Source organism: Hyperoodon ampullatus (genome assembly GCF_949752795.1).
Source record: "Hyperoodon ampullatus genome assembly, chromosome: 13".
Classification (NCBI taxonomy): Eukaryota; Metazoa; Chordata; class Mammalia; order Artiodactyla; family Ziphiidae; genus Hyperoodon; species Hyperoodon ampullatus.
Window position 1 is genome coordinate 45,726,475 of NC_136926.1, and position 18,774 is coordinate 45,745,248.

The window sequence follows — 18,774 nt, forward strand, 5'->3', positions numbered from 1 at the left end:
TGCAAATTTTTCATTTTATCATTTGAATACATCATTGTTTAAGTATCTTTTAATTCACAATCACAACATAAATCCTTTACCTTATCATATGGGGACTTTTTATAACAGCAGGAATGAAACAAAACGCTTAATATTTGAGGGCTGAACTCTAATTAAGACAGAGTTTTGTTCATACTTAACATAAATAAAATTTATTTTGGAAATTGAACTCTAACTTTATATAATGAAGAAAGGCTGGGACTATGTTTTTCAAAAGATGTGCTAGCAGTTGAGAAGGAACAACCTGTTGCCTTAAGATGTGTATTTACACTTCCTGGAAGTGAAAAAAATCAGATTGTTGTTTGCTGAGATAGGAACTTTAATAGGGTAAAGAAGGGTCTACTTTTGTGTGTCTGTGTGCATCTGTGTTTCGGGGGGTAGGCGGGGTGTTCGTAGGCATATTTAAAAACAAGGTTGGCCAGGGATTAGTCTCTTTGTCAATGCGTAGATGGTGGGGACATAAGAATTATTGATTGCTGAGAAGTTTGAGAAGCTTTTATAGCTAATAAGCTATATAAAATTTCCATTAAATAAATCAAAGGGAAGACTTTGTAGAGTATATGTCAAACTTTGCAAAGCATTTTATCCAATTGTAACCTTTTCAGTAGTGATATTTGAAAATGTCAGATGAATTGAAGGCGATGTGAAACTGTAGATACCTAACAAACACTCTATCAGAGCTATATCAATTTACATCCAAACTTCAAGCAAAATAAAGCATTCCTGTGTGGTTTGTCTGCCAACACATAGACATTAAAATACTGGTTTGTTTGTGTGCATGCTTTTGTGTGTGTGTGTGTGTGTGTGTGTGTGTGATTTTAAAAAGACATATTATTTGATAAAATTTAAAAGCTAGGATAGCTAAGTATAAGAACAAATGGAGGGAACACTCTTGCACTGCTGGTGGGAATGTGAATTGGTACAGCCACTATGGAGAACGGTATGGAGGTTCCTTAAAAAACTACAAGTAGAACTACCATATGACCCAGCAATCCCACTACTGGGCATATACTCTGAGAAAACCATAATTCAAAAAGAGACATGTACCAAAATGTTCATAGCAGCCCTATTTACAATAGCCCGGAGATGGAAACAACCTAAGTGCCCATCATCGGATGAATGGGTAAAGAAGATGTGGCACATATATACAATGGAATATTACTCAGCCATAAAAAGAAATGAAATTGAGCTATTTGTAATGAGGTGGATGGACCTAGAGTCTGTCATACAGAGTGAAGTAAGTCAGAAAGAGAAAGACAAATACTGTATGCTGACACATATATATGGAATTTAAGAAAAAAAAATGTCATGAAGAACATAGGGGTAAGACAGGAATAAAGACACAGACCTACTAGAGAATGGACTTGAGGATATGGGGAGGGGGAAGGGTAAGCTGTGACAAAGCGAAAGAGCGGCATGGACATATGTACACTACCAAACGTAAGGTAGATAGCTAGTGGGAAGCAGCCGCATAGCACAAGGAGATCAGCTCGGTGCTTTGTGACCGCCTGGAGGGGTGGGATAGGGAGGGTGGGAGGGAGACGCAAAAGGGAGGGGATATGGGAACATATGTATATGTATAACTGATTAAATTTTTATAAAGCAAAAAATAAAAAATAAAATAAAATAAAAAGAACAAATGGTATTACAATATTCATATGTTTAGAAGATATAATCAGACAGTAGATACAGTATAGAAACAGACAAAAAAAGCAAGGTGCATATTTTCTTCTTTGTATTTACCTACAATTATATTTCTTATTTTTCACAATTATATTTCTTATAATGATGAACTATGTCTCAATGAGAGTTTATATTATATTAAAGAGAACAATGAAATTAATAAGTTGAATTTATCTAAAATGTGTGAACAGATAATGGAAGTCAGAATTATTTATTTACCTTATTTACTGATATATTTTCTTATTTATTCCCAGATTCCTCCAAGAGGAATTAAGCTGTTAAAGGGTATTATTTACTTGAAATACCAATTAGGGATAAATTTTACGCATACTTCAAGGGACGTTTGCTATAATATTAATTGATAATTTTCTTAGGCTTCGTACTGTGAAGCTTGAAGAGTTTTATAACCAATCATTAGACCTGAAGTTATTAAGAGATAGAACCCAGGCAATCATAATCAAAGGGAGTGTTAACTAGAATTATATGGAACCTGTAATGGTATGGAGAGGGAGTTACACAGCTGCAGAGTATTCTGTGATATTCTGCATATCACAGAACATGAGTGATTAGAAGCAACAACACCACGCTTGGAGTTGACCAGGCTGCAGTTAGTCATATTTCTGACTGTTTTGACTTTCTTCTTTAAAACAGCACTAAAATATCTATATCAAGGAGGGCTGGTGATTAATATTTTTCCAAAGTCAATGGTTAGTTGTCTGTTGGTCACCACTTCCTCTGAACCCTTAATTCTCTAGGAAAGTGTATACTACCTTAGTCTGCAACTCAATACCAGTCTGTCTCCATCCCTGGTTCCTGAGTCCTCTAAATGTTGCAGTGACCCAAAGTCCTGCCTCTTTCTTTTTCTCTGTCTATTCTGTCTTAGAAGCACTTATTGAAATCCCATTAAATCCTATCTAATAGGGATAGCATTTTACATGCTAATGAGCCTCAGACCTATGCCTTAGCCTCTTATCTGTCATCTTGGAACAAACCATGATCATCTCTAAACTGAAACTCTTCAAACTGGTCTCTTTGGCTTTTTGGCTCCTCTATAATATATGCTCCACAAACCAACTGGATTGATATTTCTAAAGCTTTAAATAATGATTGCTCCCCTTCTAAAACCCTGTTATTCCCTTTGCAATGAGAATAAAATGTATCTATCGCAGATCAAATGTCTCCTTCAGAAAGACATACACCATTCACTGACCTGTACATACCATACCAACACATAGAGGTAAATAAGCATGTGTAAATACTTTCTGAACTGTAAATGAACATTATCATATTGACAATGGTAACAGTACTAATGATGATGAAGATAGTGATGAAACAATATCCCAGTTAGACTTTTTGACCGGGGAACACTACCAAGCTAATCTGACTAAACAATAGGACTCACTAGCTAAACTAATCTGACTAAACAATAGGATGCACTAGCTTCTACCCAGCAAGTTAATAACACCATATACTTTCAACACTCGGCTTGTGTCTATCAGAGATAAGGTGTCTAAAAATTCCAGAGTCTATTAAGTACTGCAGTAACAGGTTTATAAATTTTAAATGCATATGGATTTATCACCAAGATATGATATATCAGGTGATTTTGGAAACTTCACTTAAATATGCAAAAAGATATTCATTTCCTCTTTGCCATTCTCCCAGGCCCCTTTGTCCAGGATCTCATTCAGGTTGATTGCCAGAGGTAAATCCTTCTTGCCCAGATGGGTCCCTGTATTCCTTCCCTGTCACAGAGTCCTTTACCTTAGTTTTTTTTTTTTTTTTCTTTAAATGATGGCAAACTATTCTGAAAATTTAATTATTATTGATTTAACAGAAGTTAAAATCTTAATTTGAGTTCCCATCCAGTTATGTGTTATGTACCTCTTAGAAGTACCATATCTAAATCACAGTAATGTTTCAAATAATAGGGAAATTTGGCAGTTCCCTCTGAGTGGGTACAGACTGGGCTTTGGGTCTCTTCTCACTGTATCTGGTAATACAGCTCCCATCTTAGGTGGCCCTGCCATGATTGTAATAACCCCATTTAACTCGGCAACATAAAATATGGTGAGTGAAATCAGATATAGCTGGTTTGAACTCAAGGCTCTGACACTTCATTGTTTGAAAAAAATAACTTTATTTGATATACTTTTATCTATATGAACATTTTAGATCCTTTCTGAACTTCTGTCTTTTTGTTTATGAAATGGGAATGATGCAATCTTCATCATTGAGTTCCAGTTATGGGAATTGTGATATTTTATGTGCCTACTCTAAGAACAGGCACTGCGAATTGCTATAGTATTATTCCTGGGAGTTATTGACCAAAGTAGATTATTGGGCTTTACCTCAATCTTGAACTACACTTAGTTCTAGGGATTATTGAAAATGCATCTGGATTTACCATGATAGGCTTGTCTATCTAGCAGAATATACCCCTACTTCATAAGATACAAGTGAAATGAGAGAAATTCCTTGAGAAGTGATGAGTGTCCCAGCTTAATTCTTTCAATTCTATTCCATTCTATTCTTCTATTCCTAGCATAGTTGTTTTTTCTGACTTTTTCCTAAATTTTAATTGCTGTTATGATTTTGGCATCACTCTGCCCCCTTGTACTTTCTTAGAAAGTTAATACATGTACGTATGTACATATACATACACAATGCATGCACACACATATACACAGAGATACAATATAGATACTAATAATTTTTTGTTTGGAACTATTTTTGTGAAAAAAAAAATTTTTTTTAAGTGTAAAAAAGAGTATGGCATATCCTATAAAGGCTTCAGGAGATTTTTAAAATGCTGAAGTAAATGAAGTTGAATTTGAGCTTCAAAGCCTATATTCCTTTTCCTTATCTCAGTCTTGTTTCATTTGTCTACCTAAAGGTCTCATAGCTTCAGTCATAAACAGATTCTAGACTTTGGTGAAGGTCAGGTCCTACTACTATAATTCCACATTGCAGGACTTCACACTAGTTAGACTCCTGTTACTGAACAGATGAAGCTCTCAGAAGATACTTTCTATACTCACAGCCCATTTAATATCAACATTTTCCTGGTGAGAAGATTACCATCTTTTCCATTTCACTTGAATGGCCTTCTGTGCTTGTGTATGTAGTTTGGCTGAATTTGATGACCATATAATATACTTATTTCTGTGAAAAACTTTAGACCTAAAAAATTTGAAAGAATAATCCCTTATACATTTGCCTTTCTATCACCTATTTAAGAAATAAGTAAATAAATATTAAGTAATCACTATGATTAATTTGGTATTCTTATATTTTAGCAAATATTACATTTTATGGCATATGTTTTTTCCCTAAAGTACATATTATATTTTATTTTATTGATGTCTACAGTGTTTTGCAAATCGCTTATTTTTGTTCAATATATTTTTGAGAATAACTCACTTTGGAACATATAATTCACATACGTCCATCTCACAGCTACTGAATACTAAAATAAATACTAAATATAGATTTATTTCATATTTATAAATACTAAATAAATTATTTATTAGCTAAATTATTTATTTAGCTAATAAATACTATACATATACTATATATAGATGTATATATATATATATTTCTGCTTTTTACTTTATGGAAATTTAGGTTATTGCTAACTTTTCTTTATTACAAGCATTTCTGTGTATATATCTCCTTGTGTACTTGTATGTGATTGCCTCTCTACAGAAAACCACTAAGTCTTAAGAGTATGGACATCTTCCATTTTTCCATATATTGTCAAATTACCCTTCAAATTGGTTGTACCCATGTAAATTCCCACCAGTGGGTTATAAAAATATATATATTTGCTATGTATCCTTGTCAAAACATGTTATTTTCATACTAAATGTTGCCAATTTCTGAATGAGAAATTTTTTTCTTATTGCAGTTTTAACTTACATTCCTCTTATTTCTACTGAGGTTAGACATTTTTAAACACTAGTCATATTTCCTCTCCTTTGAAATGCCTGTTGCTATATTTTGTCCATTTTGTTGGATTTTTATTTCCCTTCCTTTTTTCCTTCCTTTCTACCTTCCTTCTTTCCTTTTTAAAAAATTTTTCCTAACAGATTTACCACAGTTTATTTCATATTCAGCATACTAGTTTTTTGTGTATCTTATGCCTTACCAGTGTTTCTCCCAGTCATTCTGTTGCCTTTTTATGTGTGCATATGTGTGTGTGTGTGTGTGTGTGTGATTTTATACAAATACTTTTACAATGTATATTTTATGGTTTGTACTTTATGTGTCTTTTAAAGAAGTTCACCCTGATCCAGGTGTCATAAATATATTCTGCTTAAATCAGAATTTTAAAGTTTTGATTTTCAGATTAAAGCCTTTTTGCATCAGACTTGATTTTTTTCTACGTAAGTGACATTTTTTCAGTACCTTTAATTCAATATGCCATTGTTTCACCCCTCTCAGCAAAGCCACTCATTTAAAATAATGAATTTCTATACACTGATGGATACATTACTAAATGCTTTGCTATCAGATTCTATTCAATTCTATTCTATTCTTGTCTATCTTACCCCATTATATGCTATCCTTATCTATCCTAACTGATCTTAACCAATCTTGCCCTATTCATTATCTGCCCTATCCTATCCTATCCTATCCTATCCTACTCATCTCATTGGAGGGGCCAGTTCAACACTGTCTGAATTATTTCTAAATTATATACCTCTATATATAGTATATTTATAAGATATCTCGTATCTTTATAATAATTAAAACCTCATCTGTTGTTTTCATCTATCAGAATCATCTTTGCTATACTTGGTCTCTTTTTTTCCATAAACATGTTTTTAACTACCTTACTTAAAATATTGTATTCCTTAAAACTAGATTTAAAATTAATTAGAAAAGAAGCAGCATCCTTTAATATTTTGAGCCTTACTATTTATAAACTCTTCATTTATTTAATTAATTAATTCTTCATTAAAGGCTTTCAGTATAAATTTTATGTATTTTCTGTAGAGTTTTCACCCACATTTGTTATAGTTATGTGAATCCTTTATATTGGGCTACAATTAAAATTATGTTTTAAAAATTGCATTTCTAATAGAAATGATTTCTAGAAATAACATACAGAAATCTTATTGTACAACCTTAATCTTATTAATCCCCATAATTTGTCTCTAGAGTTTATTAGATGTTCTATGTAATTGTACCACAGTCATTCTTTATTTCCAAACTTTTGTATTATTTTCTTTTCTTAGCTGGTTATTACTTCCAGCATACATATTAGATATAAACCATGATGATTACGATTTTTGCTTACTTCCATATTTTAAAGGGTGGATTATGATTTTTACCACAAAGTGGTAAATACCATCACGTAGGTGCTCTGTGGTTTTTTTGTTTGGTTTGGTTTTTTTAGGTACCTTACGTTAGATTAAGAAAGGTCCATGATTTTCTTATTTATTTTTCCTATTCATTTGTTATGTATTGGTGTTGAGTTTTAATAAAATTTCTGGGATAAACCTGACTTTGGCTTTTTTGTTTTAATTCCTTAATAGGTTTAATTTGAGAATATCTTGGCTGGGCACTTTACCTCTACATTAAAAATGTTGCTCAAATTTTTTCTTTCTTTTTTTTTCTTTTTTCTCTTTTTTTTTTTTGCGGTACGCGAGCCTCTCACTGTTGTGGCCTCTCCCGTTGCGGAGCACAAGCTCCGGATGCGCAGGCTCAGCGGCCATGGCTCACGGGCCCAGCCACTCCGTGGCATGTGGGATCTTCCTGGACCGGGGCATGAACCCGTGTCCCTTGCATCGGCAGGCGGACTCTCAACAACTGCGCCACCAGGGAAGCCCCAAATTTTTTCATTTTATTCTGTCTTCTCTTGGTTTCCAGAACAATGCTACTCAAAGTGTGATATATGAACTGGTGTCGGTTTTGTGATGCTGGTTTTGAAATGTTTTTTATTGGATCACAATGAAATAAGGACCTTGAGCCAGAATACAAATCAACTACATCACTAAGGATGACAATTTTAGTTCACCTGATATTTTTTGATGCAAGACTTTCTCAGTGAAGGAAGCAACACATTAATTTACATTCCAGTGCAGCAAACTCCTTATCTCATTGCTGATCAATAGCGAACTGCTGACTGGCTACTCTGAGTAACACTATTCTAAAGCATACTAGCTGAGAAATGGGTTACATAACAACTTTTTTCTACTTCCCATAAGAATTTTTAAAAGTAATTAGCAGTTTCTTGAAGGCTTAGCAATTAAATTTAAAATCATTTTTTGAGGGTTGATTTGTGTGTATGTTTGCTGGAGATAGATTTTAAACTTCTGATGGAACGTTCTAATAGTTATTATTATATTAAAATTTTTTCTTGAATTAGTGCTGTTAAATTACCCTTTCTTGAAAAATTTCCAAATCATTTGTATTTTATATTCATTTGAACAAACATATTCATTGTTTTTTCATACCATTTTAAATCTTTTCTATATACCTTGCATTGCCTCCTCTTTCTAGACACAAAGATGTTCAATACCAACATTTTATTTTTCTTTTCTGTATTAGTAGGTTTTGCATAAAATCTACTTTTGGTTTGTTCTAATTTTTTTCTATTTAATTAACTTCTATTGTTATCTTATTTTCATTTTTCTTCTTTATTTCAACTTACCCTGTTCTTTTTCATTTCTTAAGTTGATCGTTTAAGTATTTAAACATTTTGATTTCTAACGTGCATTTGATCCATACTTTTTTTTCATATGGCACCTAACATTTTACATACATATTTAACAAAATGTAGAGTAAATCAATACCTATAACCTCCAACAAAACTATACAATAATGGTAAAGCACTGAAAACATTTTATCCCCTTAATTTCTACATGTTATTGTTGCTCAGTCTTTTAGATTTATTTTATATTTACTTCCAGATTAATTACCCTTGTTATTTTTAAATCAATACTTTATATGTTTAGCTACTTTTTACTAATTTCCTTGATGATTATTCTTCTTTGTACCACTTTTTAATCCTCCTAAATTCAATTTCCTTTCTACTAAAAGATATGGTTAAGATTTATTTGAGATTTGGATTTTTCTCTTTGAAAGTCTTTTATTCAGCTTTTTTCTATAATAATGCCTTAGCTATGTATAAATGTATAGGTTGTAAATTGTTATAATTATAGGGTGTCACTTACTGTTTTCTCATAGTTTGAAAGGTATTATTTCACTTTCTTCTAAAAATGACTGCTCAGAAGCCTGTTATTAGTCCTTGTTATCTTTCCTATCTCTCTGACTGTGTTTAAGATCTCCTTGTTACCTTGTTTTATAGTTTTAGGACCATGTCTTGAGGGGTAAGTAGGTTTTTCTCTTTGTCTTTGTTTCTTATCCTTTGGAATCTTGGCCGTTCCTCCCCAAATAGAACTATTCTAATGACTTATAGCTTCAGTTACACACTTAAAGTATGTTTAGTCTATGTCTTTCAGCTTATTTTGGTGTTTTTATTGAGAGTATTTTCAGGATAACTGATCTGTGTTATTGCAAGGAACTGAAGTTCCTGTCACTAAATTTAGAAATTGTTTTGTTTATAAAACATATATAAAATTGTAATGTAACAGCAACAATTAAGGAAAGGTCATGCTCTACAAGTTAAAATAGAAGAGAAACAATGCATAGTTTTGTAATCAAGCTCATATAACTTCTCCAAAAAGGCAGTATCTTCAGGGGAACATTAAACACTGCAGAATGGCAATTTAGCAGTGGAGTTTCATCTTCATTTTGTGATGAATAAATAGAAACATAATTGCTTCTATCTTTTGCCACAAAGGGAAAACTATTGAATGGAATATGGCTATAGCGTGATCTTTAGTTACTAAAAGTTAAATATTTGCCATTTAACTGAAAGAGAAAGCAAAATACCTCTCTCCAGATAGAGTTCCCTGAAGCTTCTCCAGAGCAGCAATCATGGAAATTGGAATAGGGAACAAAAACCTGTCACTACTATCTACCACTTAGTTGTCCAAAGATATTCTTAAGCCTTTTATCTATTATTCATTACCATAAAAATCAATGGATAAATATTTAAGCATGTTTCAAATATTTTTCTTCCTATCAAAAATGTGCTATTTTTTTTCTTAACTTGACAATTACCTTTCTGATGGCATTTAGTGAACATTATGTCATTATAGATTTCCTGTACTGAGACATCATGCTGATTCATAGAACTGGAGAACTGGTACCACACCAGGATGTGTCAGCCTCTGAGATTTGAGGAGACACAGCATTCTTAACAAGCCATATCAAGGAATTTTATCCAGTGTAAAATCCCTTTTATTGTTTTTTTTCTATATATGACTCTTCTGAAGAACTTACACCTAGGGCTGAAAGGGAGCAGTCTGGATGAAATAGACATATTTGATCAGTACATTTTGGAAATTTTATGTCATAACATGTTTAGAATAATTTTAAATATATGTGAAAACTCTTTAACGTGCAAACTGACACATCTTAACAAAAATGATATAATATTATGTTGAATTATCAAAAGTGAGCTAATCGAGATTTGATTTTGTATTAAAAATGTAGTATTATTTGTGTAAAGGGTACAAAATTAAGAGTGCAGTTTGAATTTGAGCAGCAAAATTAAGGAATTAAGAAGAATTAGGAGAGAGAAAGGTGTCTAGAGTGGTATAAGGAAACTAAATCATTATTTCTCATGGTTGAATGTCAATGAAAAGTGTCAACAGAAAATATCTAAATTGTATCAGTACCAAATGTGTATGAATACGAAGTACCAGTATAAGCTTGATACTGAGGATTTGGAAAGAAACATAGGGAAATTTGACAAATGAAAAAATAAGTGTGATTGACTCTAAAAAGAACCACAGTTGAGGCAGCTGCCAGATTAATGCTTTTCATTAAATCTTCTTCTGGATGTGTTGGTTTTCCTTTCCTTTTTTAAAAAACCGTGTTTATGCATCACTATGGAAAATCATCAGTGGCGATTTATCAGTTGAGAATATCTACTTCAGCGTCCTGCCTAGTATACAAAAGTGAGCCTTTGTAAACTTGAGGTTTTTGAGAAAGAAATTAAGTAGGACTTTGTTAGTCAAGTTACCATTTTTCTTATTTTCAATATTTACCTGAATAAAGATGTGGGTTGTTTTTTTCCCCTTGGGTGGGGGAGATGAATAATTAATTCTGTGTTAAAGCATATGATACATAAAGAGTTACTAGTCTTTTTAAAATAGAGTTCTTTCAGTGATGTTCTTTACTCAGTTTTATCTATTCTGGATATCAAAAACTTTACTGCAATACACATTAGTAGGATTCATTCAATCTAGTTACCTACATAGAATAATAAACACAGGTCTTTTTAAACTCAAAACTTCTCTATATATGTATATCTGTTTGTAAGTATATACATATATATGAGTATGCATGTAAATATAAACACACACACATATACATGCATATCTATTTATATTTATATTTTGTTCCATGGTGACTCAAAGCAGAAATATAGAATTTCTGTAAAGTCATACAATATGCTTCCAATATGAAAATCCTTCAGTTTATTGATTCTTTTTTCTTTATGATTCTCCTCTGGGTATCCAATGATACCCTTGTCCTATATAAATTGGGACCTAAATTATCACTTCTAGATAATGTTGCAAAATATATTTTTTCACTTTGAGACGACTATGCATTTGGTCGCATATTAAACACTTAGGTTAAAACTAGGTGAGTATGATGAAGTCTCCAGATAATGATTGCCGTATATCAAACTACCCCAAAATTAAGTGGCTTAAAATAACAATGATTTTACTACAGTTCATCAAGAATTATGGGAGAATTCAGCGGGGTAATTCTTCCATTTTTTTATGGTGGCAGGGTCCAAGTTAGCTAAACTCACAAGTCTAGTTATTAGTGGAAACAGCTAGAAGGCTGAACTCAGAGCTCACATTGTGGTCCTATGTGTGGCCTCTCCAGGATGGTGGTCTAAGGTAGCTAGACTTCTTACATGGTTGTTGGTTTCACCCAGATCATGTATAATAACATTGTCAGAGTGAAAGCTGAAAGGCTACTTGCCTTTGAAAGTCCCACAGCATCATTTCTGTCATGTTCTTTTTGTCAGGCAAGCTAATAAGTACAGCCTTGATTCAAAGGGAGGTGAATTTTTCCTCTACCTCTTAACAGAAAGAGCAGCAAAGAATTTGCAGCCATCTTTAATCTACTACTACAATAACATTACAAAATTAATTTTTCATACCTATTCTACAGAGGAATCCTGGTCACTGTGCATCTAAGTCATAAAAATCTTAGGACCAGAGCTTCTAAACTTTTGAATCTTAAAATATAAAAATCAAATAGACCAACTATTCCTTCCTCATCTCCCCACCCCGTTTCAGCTTTTCAACTTGTATATCTGTTAAAATCATGTTCTTATTAAACTTGAAAATGTAAGGCTGTGAATGTGTATTTCACACTTTTATTTTTATTCTGACATTCTAAACATTTTCCTACAGAAAGTTTAAGAATTGATCTTAAAAAAAATTTTTTTTAAAGTGAATCCAAAATAAATCACTATGAAAGATGCTGAAGGACTGAATTTTTTCTACCTGTCCTACCAAGACTTTAGCCCCAAACTGTTCCTATTTACCCCATCTGACAAACCCAAATTGACCAAGAAAGAGCTAAACTGGAAGTCCAGACTTGTTCCCTGCATGCCAACCTGTAGCAAATATCTATTTTCTGAGCATTTTCACAGTGAACAGCACAAGGAGCTAGGTACTTTTCCATGCATAATATCATGTAATCTTCACAATTCTTATCTTCTATTTTGACATCAAGACTAAGTGTGAATTTAGTAATAGGATTATGTAAATAAGATAAAATGTATATCTGGAAACAATAGCAGAGATATTCTTTCTCAGCTTTCTCATTTTACAGACATGGAAACAAAGGATGGAGAGTAGGGAGCATTGGAACATCACAGCATGTAACCATTTTATGTAACAGAACATTATTAGTGCCCTAAAGTAAAAATTATTTATATTAATTATTGTATTATATGTATTGCAGCACAACAAGCTATTCAGAATTTAGCAGCTTAAGACAGCACATGTGTATTAGTTCACAGATTCTGTGGATTAGGAATCTAGGCACAGCTTATATGGGTCCTAAGGTTCAGGGTCTCCTACAAGGATGCAGTCAAGATTTTGGCCTGCCACAGTCATCTCAAGGTTCAATTCAGATAGACTGATTTAGTTCCAAGCTCTCTCAGTGGTTGTTGATAGGATTCAGTGTCTCTCAGGCTGTTGGACTAAGAGCATGAATTTCTTGACGGCTATTGCTGGAAGCTGCTCTCATTTCCTTGCCATTGGGTTTCTCCATAGAACAGCTCAAAACACCACAGATGACTTTATCAGAACAGCAAGAGAGAGCTCTGACAAGACAGAAGTCACTGTCTTTTATAATCTGAAGTGGCATCACATCACTTCTGCAGAATTTTATTCATTGGAAGGAAGTCACTAGGTCCAATCCACACTCAAGGTGAAGTTACTCAAGGGTATAAACACCCTGGGGCAGGGGTCATGGGGAGCCATTTTAGAAGTTGTCCACCACAATTATGTACATATTCAAAAATTTTAGTTCATTTTTTCTAAGGAAAATACATTGTCAACTTATACAAGCTTAAGCTCAAATTCTTGTCAGCCATTTAGACATATTTCAATTATGCTCTATCAAATATTTTAATAGATAGATGTAAAGGGTTTTTTTTTTGTTTGTTTTTTGTCATTCTTTACTTCAAAAATACCAAAGCTAACCAAAAAAAATAAAGCTTCTGTGTTATGATCAGCTTAAAAAAATTGCAAAACCACTTGGAAAATATTTAGTTTATTCTAAATCAGATACAATGGAAACCATACTGTTCATTCTAAATTTGCTTGCATACATGTCTCAGAATACATAGCAGCTCTTTAGATTTATTAAGTGTTATTTAGGGAGTGAACAGGAAAATGTGTAAATACAGTTCTAGAGCAAAGTACACACATGAAGATTTAACTAAATTGAAGCAAATGAAAGGCAAATTCTATAATGATTGTTTCATTTACTAAAATTAGCATGAGTTAGGTTTAAAACATAACTTGAAATTTTTAGTAATTATTTGAAAGAAAGAAATGTTTGCTTCTCTTGGGACTTCCCTGGTGGTCCAGTGGTAAAGAATTCGCTTTCCAATGCAGGGGACATGGGTTCGATCCCTGGTCGGGGATCTAAGATCCCACATGCCACAGGGCAACTAAGCCTGTGTGTCACAACTACTGAGCTCGTGGGCCTCAATGAGAGAGACCGCATGCTGCAAACTACAGATCTCACGCGCTCTGGAGCCCGCGCACCACAACTAGAGAGAGAAAACCCGCACGCCGCAACTAGAGAAAAGCCCACACTCTGCAACAAAAGATCCCGCATGCCGCATCTAAGACCCGATGCAGCCAAAAAAAAAAAAAAAAAAAAAAAAAAAAAGAAAGAGAGAGAAACGTTTGCTTCTCTTAATACCATTTTATTAATTCCATGAGATAAACTGACAAGAGTATATTGCACAGATTGGAAATTCTCTGGTTTCTCTAAGTATAGGTGATGGTTTTTGTAAAACAATTGACATGGTTGGCTGTCTTAGTAGCATTTTAAATGACATTTAATTTACTATGTTTTCTACCACTTTCATTTTATTTTTCAAAAATAAATTCTATGGTATTCTTTAATGACCACATAGAAGATACTAGGATGTATAAAGCCTGATGGAAAGTTTTCAAAATTCAAATAATATGGAATATATTGTGTATACTTAATACTTTAAACATTTGGGTGGATTACACATGTATAAATCTCATGTACTTTATAAAAAGCTGAATATTTTATATAAAGTGTGATTTTGTTTTTACTTTCTCTTTATTGACCTCATTTTCATTGACATTCATTCTTGGATTTCAGGGAGTGGCCTCCTTTCTGAAAAGTAGTCCTACATTTTCACACATCCCAGTGAAAGAATAGCTCTTCAAAGGATGCAATTGCTGATGAAACTGTGGTGATTGGGAATGGAAAGATTATATAGAGGAAAACAAAAATGCCAAGGGTCTACATGTAAACTCATTAGCTAATAAGAACATTGACATAAATTTTCTTAAGATGCTGTCCTTTATTACATGAGTCGATTTTATTTCATAGTACATTGAACAGATAAACGCTGGGAAAAATTGTCTGTATTTAATCCTGTCTGTACTAAATAACAAGTAGGGTCTTTCTCTTGTTTATAAACCCTGGGCTTTTATTATGTTTTTGTTAAGGTAAATGCTAAAACATTTTATTCGTTCATGACTCTATCCCTAGTTAGAACCTATTTCTAGTTCAATGTAAATTAAGCATTTAAAAAATGCTTACATGCATTTTTAAGTGCATTTATAAAAAACTTAATTCAAATCAAAATATCTGATTACTGTTCAGATGATTCTATATGAACAGTCAAATGGGCTTATTTGTATCAAAATTAGTCTAATTTCACTAATTTACAAAGTAGTAGTATTTAAATCTTTGTTTTCTTCTTATATATATGTTGGTACTATGACCTATACCACCAGCCTGCCATACAAATACGGCCATGTAACTTTGATTTCTCCAATTAACTGCTGTTGTCACAACTTCTCCAAGTGATTAAAAAATCCTGTACTTCCGGGCTTCCCTGGTGGTGTAGTGGTTGAGAGTCCGACTGCCGATGCAAGGCACACGGGTTCGTGACCCGATCCGGGAAGATCCCACATGCCGCGGAGCGGCTGGGCCCGTGAGCCATGGCTGCTGAGCCTGCGCGTCTGGAGCCTGTGCTCCACAACGGGAGAGGCCACAGTAGTGAGAGGCCCGCGTACCGCAAAAAAAAAAAAAAAAAAAAAAAAAATCCTGTACTTCCATGTTCAAGTCTCCTTCCTGATCCATTAACTTACTTCCTGTCATATATTGATACTAAATGTTTGTATGTGCAACCCCTACCCTGCCACAAATTATTATGTTGAATCCCTAACACCTAATGTGACTGTATTTGGAGACAGGACTTTTATGGAGGTAATTAGGGGCTTTATAAGAAGAAATTCTAGAGAGGTCACTGTTTTTCTCTGCCATGTGAGGACACAATGAGAAAGTGGCTGTCTGCAAGCCAGGAAGAGAGCCCTCATAAGGAAAAAAATTGGCTGCACCTTGATCTTGCTTTTAGCCTTTGGAACTGTGAGAAAATAAACTGAGTACGTGGTTGTTTAAGTCACTAAATATGGTATTTTGTTATGGCAGCCCAATCTGACAAGAGAGCCCCTATCATATCACTTAGCCTACAGGGGCATCCCCAACTTCCAACATGTGGAGCAAGAAGTAGACAGGAAGATCAATTTCTTTTGCCTTTCCTCTTTGCTGCAAATTCTTCAGTGTAAGACAGCTACTTGTCCACTGCTGTCATAATAAACTGTTGACAGTGTCCTAAAGGTCACAGTGATGGTGGTTCTCACTTAAACCCCAAGAGATAGCTCTTGTATTTTGGAGTCACATATTCAGACATTTTTCTTTTCCTTTTTTTTTTTTCGGTACGCGGGCCTCTCACTGTTGTGGCCTCTCCCATTGCGGAGCACAGGCTCCGGACGCGCAGGCTCAGTGGCCGTGGCTCACAGGCCCAGCCGCTCCGTGGCATGTGGGATCTTCCCAGACCGGGGCACGAACCCGTGTCCCTTGCATCAGCAGGTGGACTCTCAACCACTGCACCACCAGGGAAGCCCCAGACATTTTTCTTAATCTTTATGATGTCCTGGGCATCAGAGACAGGAAGGATTGTTGAGGAAGGATTTAACACTCTTCAAAGAACAATGTGGTCTTGGTAGTATTGTTCCCAGATCCTAGTCCAGATATTCTCCCTTCCCTTATACTTAGTTCTTCATTGTATTTTCTCTGTGACAGTCATGAAAAGAATATAAAGCATGGCTTTTACTAAAAAATGGAACTTGTAAGTATTTGCAATGAGATAGATAACTTGTAACAAATGCTCAGATACTTTTTGAAATACATGATACATATGTGTATAAATATATATGCATGTATGTATGTATATATAGGTATAGAAAGAGAGAGGGTTAGAATGTATATAAATTTTTAGAATAGCCACTTATCATAGAATGGCTGGATATTTTTGGAGGTAAGGAAAAGTATCAGGACAGTCATTTAAATGTATTCGCTTCATACATAGACTATTACAGAAGAATTTTATGGGTGTAGGTCTACCAAATTACTTAGGGAATGCATTTCAGAGAATCATCAATGAAGAAGTAAAACTATCAGGAAGATGAAATGTACTAAAGCAAAGAGCACAATAATTATTTCTTGAATGAAGTTGAATTTGACTTATACTATTCTGGGACTATCATATCACTACTAAGTTAGATAATATTTAATAGTGTGCTTGAAGACCTAGGACTTAAATTCCAATTTTGGTCTCTCTGGCCTAGACTAAAACATAAATGTCAATCAGAAGTTGAAGTGAGAAAATGATGTGGAAATACATATGTCAAATGATATCAGTGAGACCAGAACTGCCACTGTGAGGAATTTGAATAAGCTTAGCCAGACATCTGAAGATTGAATGACCCTAGAAATCATATCCATATAAAAAGAAATCTTTCATTGAATTTGTAGTTGATTTTAGAGGGTGAGTGAATTTTTACATAGACTATCTGCAATGCAGCTCCGCTTGTGGACTTTGGAGTCTTACAGATCTTTATAAAGATCCAACTTCTACCATTTCTAATTGTGGAATTTACCATCTACTCACTAAAATTTATTTGTAACCCCAAAATGAACACTCCCAAGTGATTTCCTGGTCATTCACAAACGGTGCAGAGCAGCAAAAAAATGAGGGTTGCCTGACACACATGTCCCCAGTTAAGGTCGAACGAGGTGATACTCTGCCTTCTGGTGTCAGCTCTCGAACTGCAAACAAGTGTCCTCTTTGTAGTAAATTTAGTTTTTCACATTTTGGTGCCTTTTGTGGGTGGTTTTGCTGTTTAATCTGGTTCTCAACTACAGTGTTGAAGTACTGCCTAGTGCTCCTAAGTGCAAGAAAGCTGTCACGTGCCTTACAGAGAATATGCGTGTGATAGATAAGCTTCATTCAGGCTTGAGTTATGGTGGTATGTGTACATTCAGTGTTAAAAAACCAACAGTAAAAAAGATACCTAAATAAGGTATCTTCAAGAAGAAACACACATAAAACATGGATCAGTTGATGAAATGTGACCAGAGGCTTGCAGAATTCCCCTGTGTTTCTCCTAGTAATAAGCATTCAGTATTTGCTAATTCAGTGTTTGCGTTGACTTTACACAACATAACTATTGTAAATGAGAATGAACTGTATATACATAGAAAACAAAACGTGAGGCAGCCTTCTATTTTTGCTTTCACAAGAACAATGATATGTATGAGAACTAGATTTCAAATTCAATGATGCTGTTTATCAGATGTTTCATTTTCAGAAGTTATCTCTTTAAGCTTGTATTTCCATTATATTTTAAGAGGGGCAAATAATATCTCTTAAGTTTTGGGGGATGCACTCAAGGTACTAAAAATATATATAAAAATCATTCTAGAACACCATATCTATGTCCTTTGGACCTTTGAGCAAGTAGAGAATCTTTATTCTTCAAAGATTGATGATGTGATGTTTCTATTGATTCTAAAGAATTCAAAACTAAATGGGAATACATTCTAACTAAAAGAAAAATAAAATTCAGTTTCCTCAAAAAGAGAAGGGAGGTACTAGTCCTGTGCAACCAACATAAGCCTAAGAACAAGAAATTTCAAAGAAATAGAGACTCCCAGATGAATCTGATGCCCTTTTCCTTTCCTCTCTGGGACTGCGAAATCTAGCTCTTAGTTGATTAACTAAAATGAAAATATTTCCAAACTCCTTTTCCTTAAGTGAAAGAGAAAAAAAAATGACTCAATTAAATCATAAAGGAAAACAAATAATAAGAATCTGAC